Below are 7,338 nucleotides of genomic sequence, written 5' to 3'. Positions count from 1 at the left end.
ACATCTATTTCTGCTTTATTGACTATGCCAAAGCCTTTGACTGTGTGGATCACAATAAACTGTGGAAAATTCTGAAAGAGATGGGAATACCAGACCACCTGATCTGCCTCTTGAGAAATTTGTATGCAGGTCAGGAAGCAACAGTTAGAACTGGACATGGAACAACAGACTGGTTCCAAATAGGAAAAGGAGTACGTCAAGGCTGTATATTATCACCCTGCTTATTTAACTTATATGCAGAGTACATAATGAGAAACACTGCGCTGGAGGAAGCATAAGCTGGAATCAAGATTGCCAGGAGAAATATCAATAACCTCAGATATGCAGATGACACCACCCTTATGGCAGAAAGTGAAGAGGAACTGAAGAGCCTCTTGATGAAAGTGAAAGAGGAGAGTGAAAAAGTTGGCTTAAAGCTCAACATTCAGAAAACGAAGATCATGGCATCTGGTCCCATCACTTCATGGGAAATAGATGGGGAAACAGTGTCAGACTTTATTTTGGGGGGCTCCAAAATCACTGCAGATGGTGATTGCAGCCATGAAATTAAAAGACGCTTACTCCTTGGAAGGAAAGTTATGACCAACCTAGACAGAATATTAAAAAGCAGAGACATTACTTTGCCAACAAAGGTCTGTCTGGTCAAGGCTATGGTTTTTCCTGTGGTCATGTATGGATGTGAGAGTTGGACTGTGAAGAAAGCTGAGCGCCGAAGAATTGATGCTTTTGAACTGTGGTGTTGGAGAAGACTCTTGAGAGTCCCTTGGACTACAAGATCCAAACAGTCCATTCTGAAGGAGATCAGCCCTGGGATTTCTTTGGAAGGAATGATGCTAAAGCTGAAACTCCAGTACTTTGGCCACCTCATGCGAAGAGTTGACTCATTGGAAAAGACTCTGATGCTGGGAGGGATTGGGGGCAGGAGGAGAAGGGGACGACAGAGGATGAGATGGCTGGATGGCATCACTGACTCGATGGACATGAGTCTGAGTGAACTCCAGGAGTTGGTGATGGACAGGGAGGCCTGGCGTCCTGTGATTCATGGGGTCGCAAAGAGTCAGACACGACTGAGCGACTGAACTGAACTGAACTGAACTCATTTTTCCTGGAAGTCTAGAGAGGCAAGATTTCAAGGCTTTACCAGGTAGTTTAGTACCTATGCAATGTGATCAGCAGAAGTCTTCTGAACTTCTAAGGCCTCGTGGCGCAGTGGTAGAGCGTCTGACTCCAGATCAGAAGGTTGTGTGTTCAAATCACGTCGGGGTCACAGTGTTATTTTGGACTTCCCTGGTGGCTCAGACGGCAAAGCATCTGTCTACAATGTGGTAGACCCAGGTTCGATCCCTGGGTTGGGAAGATCCCCTGGAGAAGGAAATGGCAATCCACTCCAGGACTATTGCCTGGAAAATCCCATGGACAGAGGAGCCTGGTAGGCTACAGTCCATAGTCCATGGGGTTGCAGAGAGTCGGACACAACTGAGCGACTTCACTTCACTTCATAAGGCAGATATGAAAACTGTTGACATGGAGATAAGGAATCTTCTGAGTCATTAAGATCTCTACTGTGATTGGAAGTTTTAGGCCAAAGTAATCTTTTGGGTATTTTACCCCAGGCTCCTCTATCCTCTGGAATTCTCCAGACAAGAATACTGGATCAGGTAGCCATTCCCTTCTCCAGGGGATCTTCCTGACCCAGGGATCAAACCTAGGTCTCCAGCATTGCAGGCAGATTATTTACTGTCTGAGCCACTAGGGAAGCCTATAATCTTCTTGGAATTTACTTCAGGTTTAAGTATAATCCTCAACCTTTCTGTTGCACTAAACATTCTCCCTTTTTCTCAGCTCAATGGAATCTGAATAGCTTACTTACTGATACCTAGGAAAACAGTTCCTTATACACATATACAAATTTAATGTGTTTTCTGCCCCACGTTTGCTGAATAAATTATCCTTAGTTCCCTGTGTCGACAGGAAAATAAATGCCTTTCTTATCCAAGATTTTAAATAAATCACAGTGTGATAAGAAAGAATTGACGCTTAGGAAAAAAAAATAATTGGAGTATAGTTGATTTACAATGCTGTGAATAATTGACCTTCTAAAGAATGTCTCCCTCTTTCCACAAACCACAAATTTTCCTTCTGGGAACAAAGGTTGCTTTCCGGTCAAAAGGTTGAATGCTGACGCTTCCTGAGTAGCTCTGTTAGCTTTCTGTGCTGTAGAACAAATAGAAGACCTTTCAATATCATCTCACAGTTTCTGTGGGGCCGGCATCAGGCACAGCTTAGCTGGATTCTCTACTGTGGGACTTAGAGGGAGGCCATCACGATGTCAGCTGAGCTGCATTCTCATCTGAAGACTCAAATGGGAAAGAACTGCCTTCCAAGTTTGCTTGGGTTACTGGCAGAACTCATTTCCCGATGACTATAGAACTAAGGGCTTCCGTTTGTCGTTGGCTGTTGTTTGTCTAGTCAAGACTATGGTTTTTCCTGTGGTCATGTATGAATGTGAGAGTTGGACTGTGAAGAAAACTGAGTGCCGAAAAACTGATGCTTTTGAACTGTGGTATTGGAGAAGACTCTTGAGAGTCCCTTGGACTGCAAGGAGATCCAAACAGTCCATTCTGAAGGAGATCAGCCCTGGGATTTCTTTGGAAGGAATGATGCTAAAGCTGAAACTCCAGTACTTTGGCCACCTCATGCGAAGAGTTGACTCATTGGAAAAGACTCTGATGCTGGGAGGGATTGGGGGCAGGAGGAGAAGGGGACGACAGAGGATGAGATGGCTGGATGGCATCACTGACTCGATGGACATGAGTCTGAGTGAACTCCGGGAGTTGGTGATGGACAGGGAGGCCTGGCGTCCTGTGATTCATGGGGTCGCAAAGAGTCGGACACGACTGAACGGATGAACTGAACTGAACTGTTGGCTGAAGGCCACCCTTGGCTCCCAGAGGCTGCACGTGGTTTCCTGCTGAATAGCCTTCTTCAGCGTGGCTGCTTACTTCATCATGCCGACAAGGAGAATGCCTAGCGTGAATCTGTCAACGTCATGGAGTTTTATAGAATGTAACGTTGTCCTGGGAACGACATTCTGACACACTTGCCATATTCCATTGGTTAGAAACAGTCATTAGTTTCAGCCCAAACTCAGGAGGACAGGATTACATGAACGCATGAACACCAGTAAACGGTGATCACTGGAGATCACCTTTGGGTCTGCCCAGCATAGCCAACTTGAATCCTTTCTTCATAGAGATGGAGTATGTGACTGAAGAAATTAATAAAGAAAGGCTAACCTATCTTTCAGTATTTTATGTTATGTATTTTCTTTCTTCATTACTCCTCAGAATAGCATTTGTATGAGTTATTTATTGCTGTTTAACAAACCATGTCCCCCAAATAGTAGCTTAAAACAGCAACTATTTGCTTATTATTCTGAGGGTCAGAAATTTGGGCTGGCCTCAGCTAGGCTGTTCTGCTGGTCTCCCATGGGGTTACTTGAATGGCCGGAGTCAAACTGCAGCTTGACATGGGTTAGTTACTTTAACACAGACTCACTTGCATCCGTGGAAATTGATGCTGGCTGTAGGTCTCCAGTAGGCTGGCCTGGTGTTCACATGGAATCTGAGTTCCAGGAGGCAGAGAAGCTACAAAGCTCATATGTTGTACAATATCATTTCTGTCACATTCTATTGATCAAAGGTGAGCCCAGATGCAGCAAGTGAGAAAATAGACTACCTCTTTTCCTTTGTAGACTTGTGTGAATTCCAAAACTGAAAACCCTGCAAGATATTTACCTGATAGCTACTACAAACTATCCATCCTCACATACAGAGCATTTCTTAGCTGGTTAAAGATTCGGTGGCATTTAATGTTTGTTATTGCTAAAGTAGTTAATTGATCTTTGCTTAAATAAGCTACTGTCTCCACATATCTTCGCATGTTAGTCTGAAATGTTGCTAGGTTTATTCTCAGTAAATGTCCATTTTAATATTGCTAGTTGTTTTCCTTTTTCTTTCAACTTTTTATTTTGATAAATACTTCTAAGCATTTAGTAAATAAACCATAAAAGTTTTAGATGAACACTCTGTAGGTGAACTCTTTTCTAACATTGAAAAGGAGAATCTTTTCTTACTATCACATAAAACCCAGAATCATGAAAGAAAACATTAATAAATTCAATTCCATAAAAATCAAAAATTCCTGAACGGAAAAAAAGTAAAATCACAGTCAAGACACATGGCAAACAGGAGCACAACAGGTTAACAGATCATTCCCATAAAAACAAATAGAGTTGGCTCTTAAATATGACAAAGAGCTAACTTTATTAATAATGAAGGAACATTAAAAGTACACCGATAAAACCATTTCACCAATTAATTGGAAATATAACATGTAGGCAAAAGCATGGCGACACCATGTATGAAATGACACAGGTAGGTGGTTGTTCATTGTAACGTAGAAGTGAAAGCCTGGAAAATAATAATCATATGGTTCCTCAATGGGAGAGTGATTAACACCCAATGGAGGACCATATCCTGTGAAAATGAGTGAGGAAGCTCTGTGTGCTAAGAAGAAAAGATCTCTGATATACATTGTATAGAGAAAAATACAAATAGCACAAAGGTTTACATAATATGCTGCCTTCCCTGTAAGAAAGGGAAGAACAAAAGAATACATATTCATATTTTGTTTATATGTGTATTGTTAAAGCCCTGGAAAGATACAGACAAAATTCACAAAAAGTAGTAGTACATGATGTGGGAGATAAAACAGGACACAGTGGTGAACAAGTAGATGATGTATTAGGTTTTTCTATGCGGCGTAACACTTTTTAAAAAATCTACGCATACATGTCTTTCATTTATATTCAATTTTAGATTTACTTTTTCAATATGTCAGCTCTATTGAGATATAATTCATATATATACAATTTACCTATTTAAATTGTATGAATTCATGTTTTTTAGTGTATTCACGGGAGAAGGCATTGGCACCCCACTCCAGTACTGTTGCCTGGAAAATCCCATGGACGGAGGAGCCTGGTAGGCTTCAGTCCATGAGGTAGCTAAGAGTCAGACACGACTGAACGACTTCACTTTCACTTTCCACTTTCATGCATTGGAGAAGGAAATGGCAATCCACTCCAGTGTTCTTGCCTGGAGAATCCCATGGACAGAGAAGCCTGGTAGGCTGTAGTCCATGGGGTCGCACAGAGTCGCACACGACTGAAGTGACTTAGCAGCAGCAGCAGCAGCAGCAGTGTATTCACAGAGTTGTACAACCATCACCACAATCCATTTTAGAACTTTTTCATCACCTTCACCAAAAAAAGCACCTATGCGTAGCAGTCATGCCCCTGTGCCCCCAAACTCCCTCCCTTGGCCCTAGACAACCATGAATCTACTTTTTAAATTTTACTTAGTTATTTTTGACTGTGCTGGGTCTTTGTTGCTTCATGTTGGCTTTCTTTAGTTGTGGCAAGTGGTGGCTACTGTTCGTTATGGTGCAAGGGCCTCTACTGAGGTGGCCTCTCTTGCTGCCGAGCATGGGCTCTAAGTGCGCAGGCTCAGTAGTTGTGGCTTCCAGGCTCTAGAGCCCAGGCTCAGCAGTGGTGGCTCACGGGCTTAGCTGCTCCAAGGCACATGGGATCTTCCTGAACTAAGGACTGAAACCATGTCTTCTTCTTTTTTTTTTTTTTCAGATTTTTAATACGCTGTCTAGGTTTATTTTCTTTCAAGGAGCAAGTGTTTTGTTTTTTTTTTAATTTTATTTTATTTTTAAACTTTACAAATTGTATTAGTTTTGCCAAATATCGAAATGAATCCGCCACAGGTATACCTGTGTTCCCCATCCTGAACCCTTATTGCAAGACAGACTCTTAACTACTGGACCACCAGAGAAGTCCTCCTATGCATGTTTTAAAAGTCAAAATTGTGGTATTATTTTGCATTTATGTAACCCCTTTTCTAAAAGCTCATGATACCTCTTCAGTACTATGTGGCAGTTTTTACAATATCCTCCGGAGGTTTACCACAACATTTCTTTCATATTTGTTGCTACTCTGTTATCCTCTCCCCAACAAAGCCCCTCCCATCAATTCACAAACGAAATTCAGAAAGTATTCCACATGAATTGAACAGGGAAAGCTCTTCTGAATAAAGCATACTGACCATATGAAACAAGATTCAGATACAAAACACTAATTTTACCAAAAGTTAACCTACTCAAAATGGAAATGATGACTTCGACTAGATTATTTCTTCCCACCAAAATGAATTAAGAATGCAAGAAAGTTATCTTAATAGGTAATTTAGCAATATTCATAATAATCTTAATAATGACTACATCTTCTTTAACTCAAAATCCCAGTAAAACTTTACTTTGACTCACTTAATAAATAAGATAGTGGGATGTAAGTAACTCTATTTCCTTTTAAGAAAGGGATGTTCAGATAAGTCAAAATTTAAAAAGTAATAATCCTAAATTTGACATTGAAATTGGGGTCTTTTTTTTTTTAACAGTTGCTTGATTAAGTAGGTTTGGGTTTTGGTTTTTAATTATTATTCTTTTTATTTGTAGAAGAAATAGGCTTCGGAAATTTTATTATCAACCAACTACAGAAGATCTGTTTGAGAAGACCTGGGAAGATCAGTTTCTCTGTCTCTGCATTGCTTAACTGCTATTATGCTGCTGCTGCTGCTAAGTCGCTTCAATCATGTCCGACTCTGTGCGACCCCATAGACAGCAGCCCTCGAGGCTCCCCTGTCCCTGGGATTCTCCAGGCAAGAACACTGGAGTGGGTTGCCATTGCCTTCTCCAATGCAGGAAAGTGAAAAGTGAAAGTGAAGTCGCTGAGTCTTGTCCGACTCTTAGTGACCCCATGGACTGCGGTCCACCAGGCTCCTCCATCCATGGGATTTTCCAGGCAAGAGTACTGGAGTGGGGGTGCCATTGCCTTCTCCGTAACTGCTATTATATTCTATTGATATTTCCGATCCAGTCATCAGCTCTTTGCTACCTCTCAAAACTAAGCCGTGGCCAATAGCTGGCCTACATTTACCCCCCAATCAAGAGAGGGACTCTATAGCTCCTCTTCTTAAACCTGAGCAGAACTTGAGACTGCCTCAACAACTTAGTGTGTGCGTGCTAAGTCATTTCAGTCGTGTCTGACTCTTTGCGACCCTATGGACTGTAGCCCTCTAGGCTCCTTTGTCCATGGGATTTCCGAGACAAGAATACTGGAATGGGTGACCATGCCCCTCACCAAGGGATCTTCCCAAGCCAGGGATTGAAACTGTATCGCTTACACCTCCTGCATGGGCAGGTGGGGTTTTG

At 41.9% G+C, this 7,338-nt stretch overlaps 1 non-coding gene across 1 annotated transcript; it reads left to right on the top strand.

The window, feature by feature from the left end:
* The first annotated feature begins 1,195 nt into the window (after nt 1-1,195).
* On the top strand, nt 1,196-1,267 carry TRNAW-CCA (transfer RNA tryptophan (anticodon CCA)). The gene has a single exon. It is a non-coding gene; the product is annotated as a tRNA-Trp (tRNA).
* Nucleotides 1,268-7,338: the final 6,071 nt, after the last annotated feature.

The sequence above is a fragment of the Bos taurus genome, chromosome 20 (assembly GCF_002263795.3).
Source record: "Bos taurus isolate L1 Dominette 01449 registration number 42190680 breed Hereford chromosome 20, ARS-UCD2.0, whole genome shotgun sequence".
Taxonomy (NCBI): Eukaryota; Metazoa; Chordata; class Mammalia; order Artiodactyla; family Bovidae; genus Bos; species Bos taurus.
This window is presented reverse-complemented; position numbering and strand designations above follow the sequence as displayed.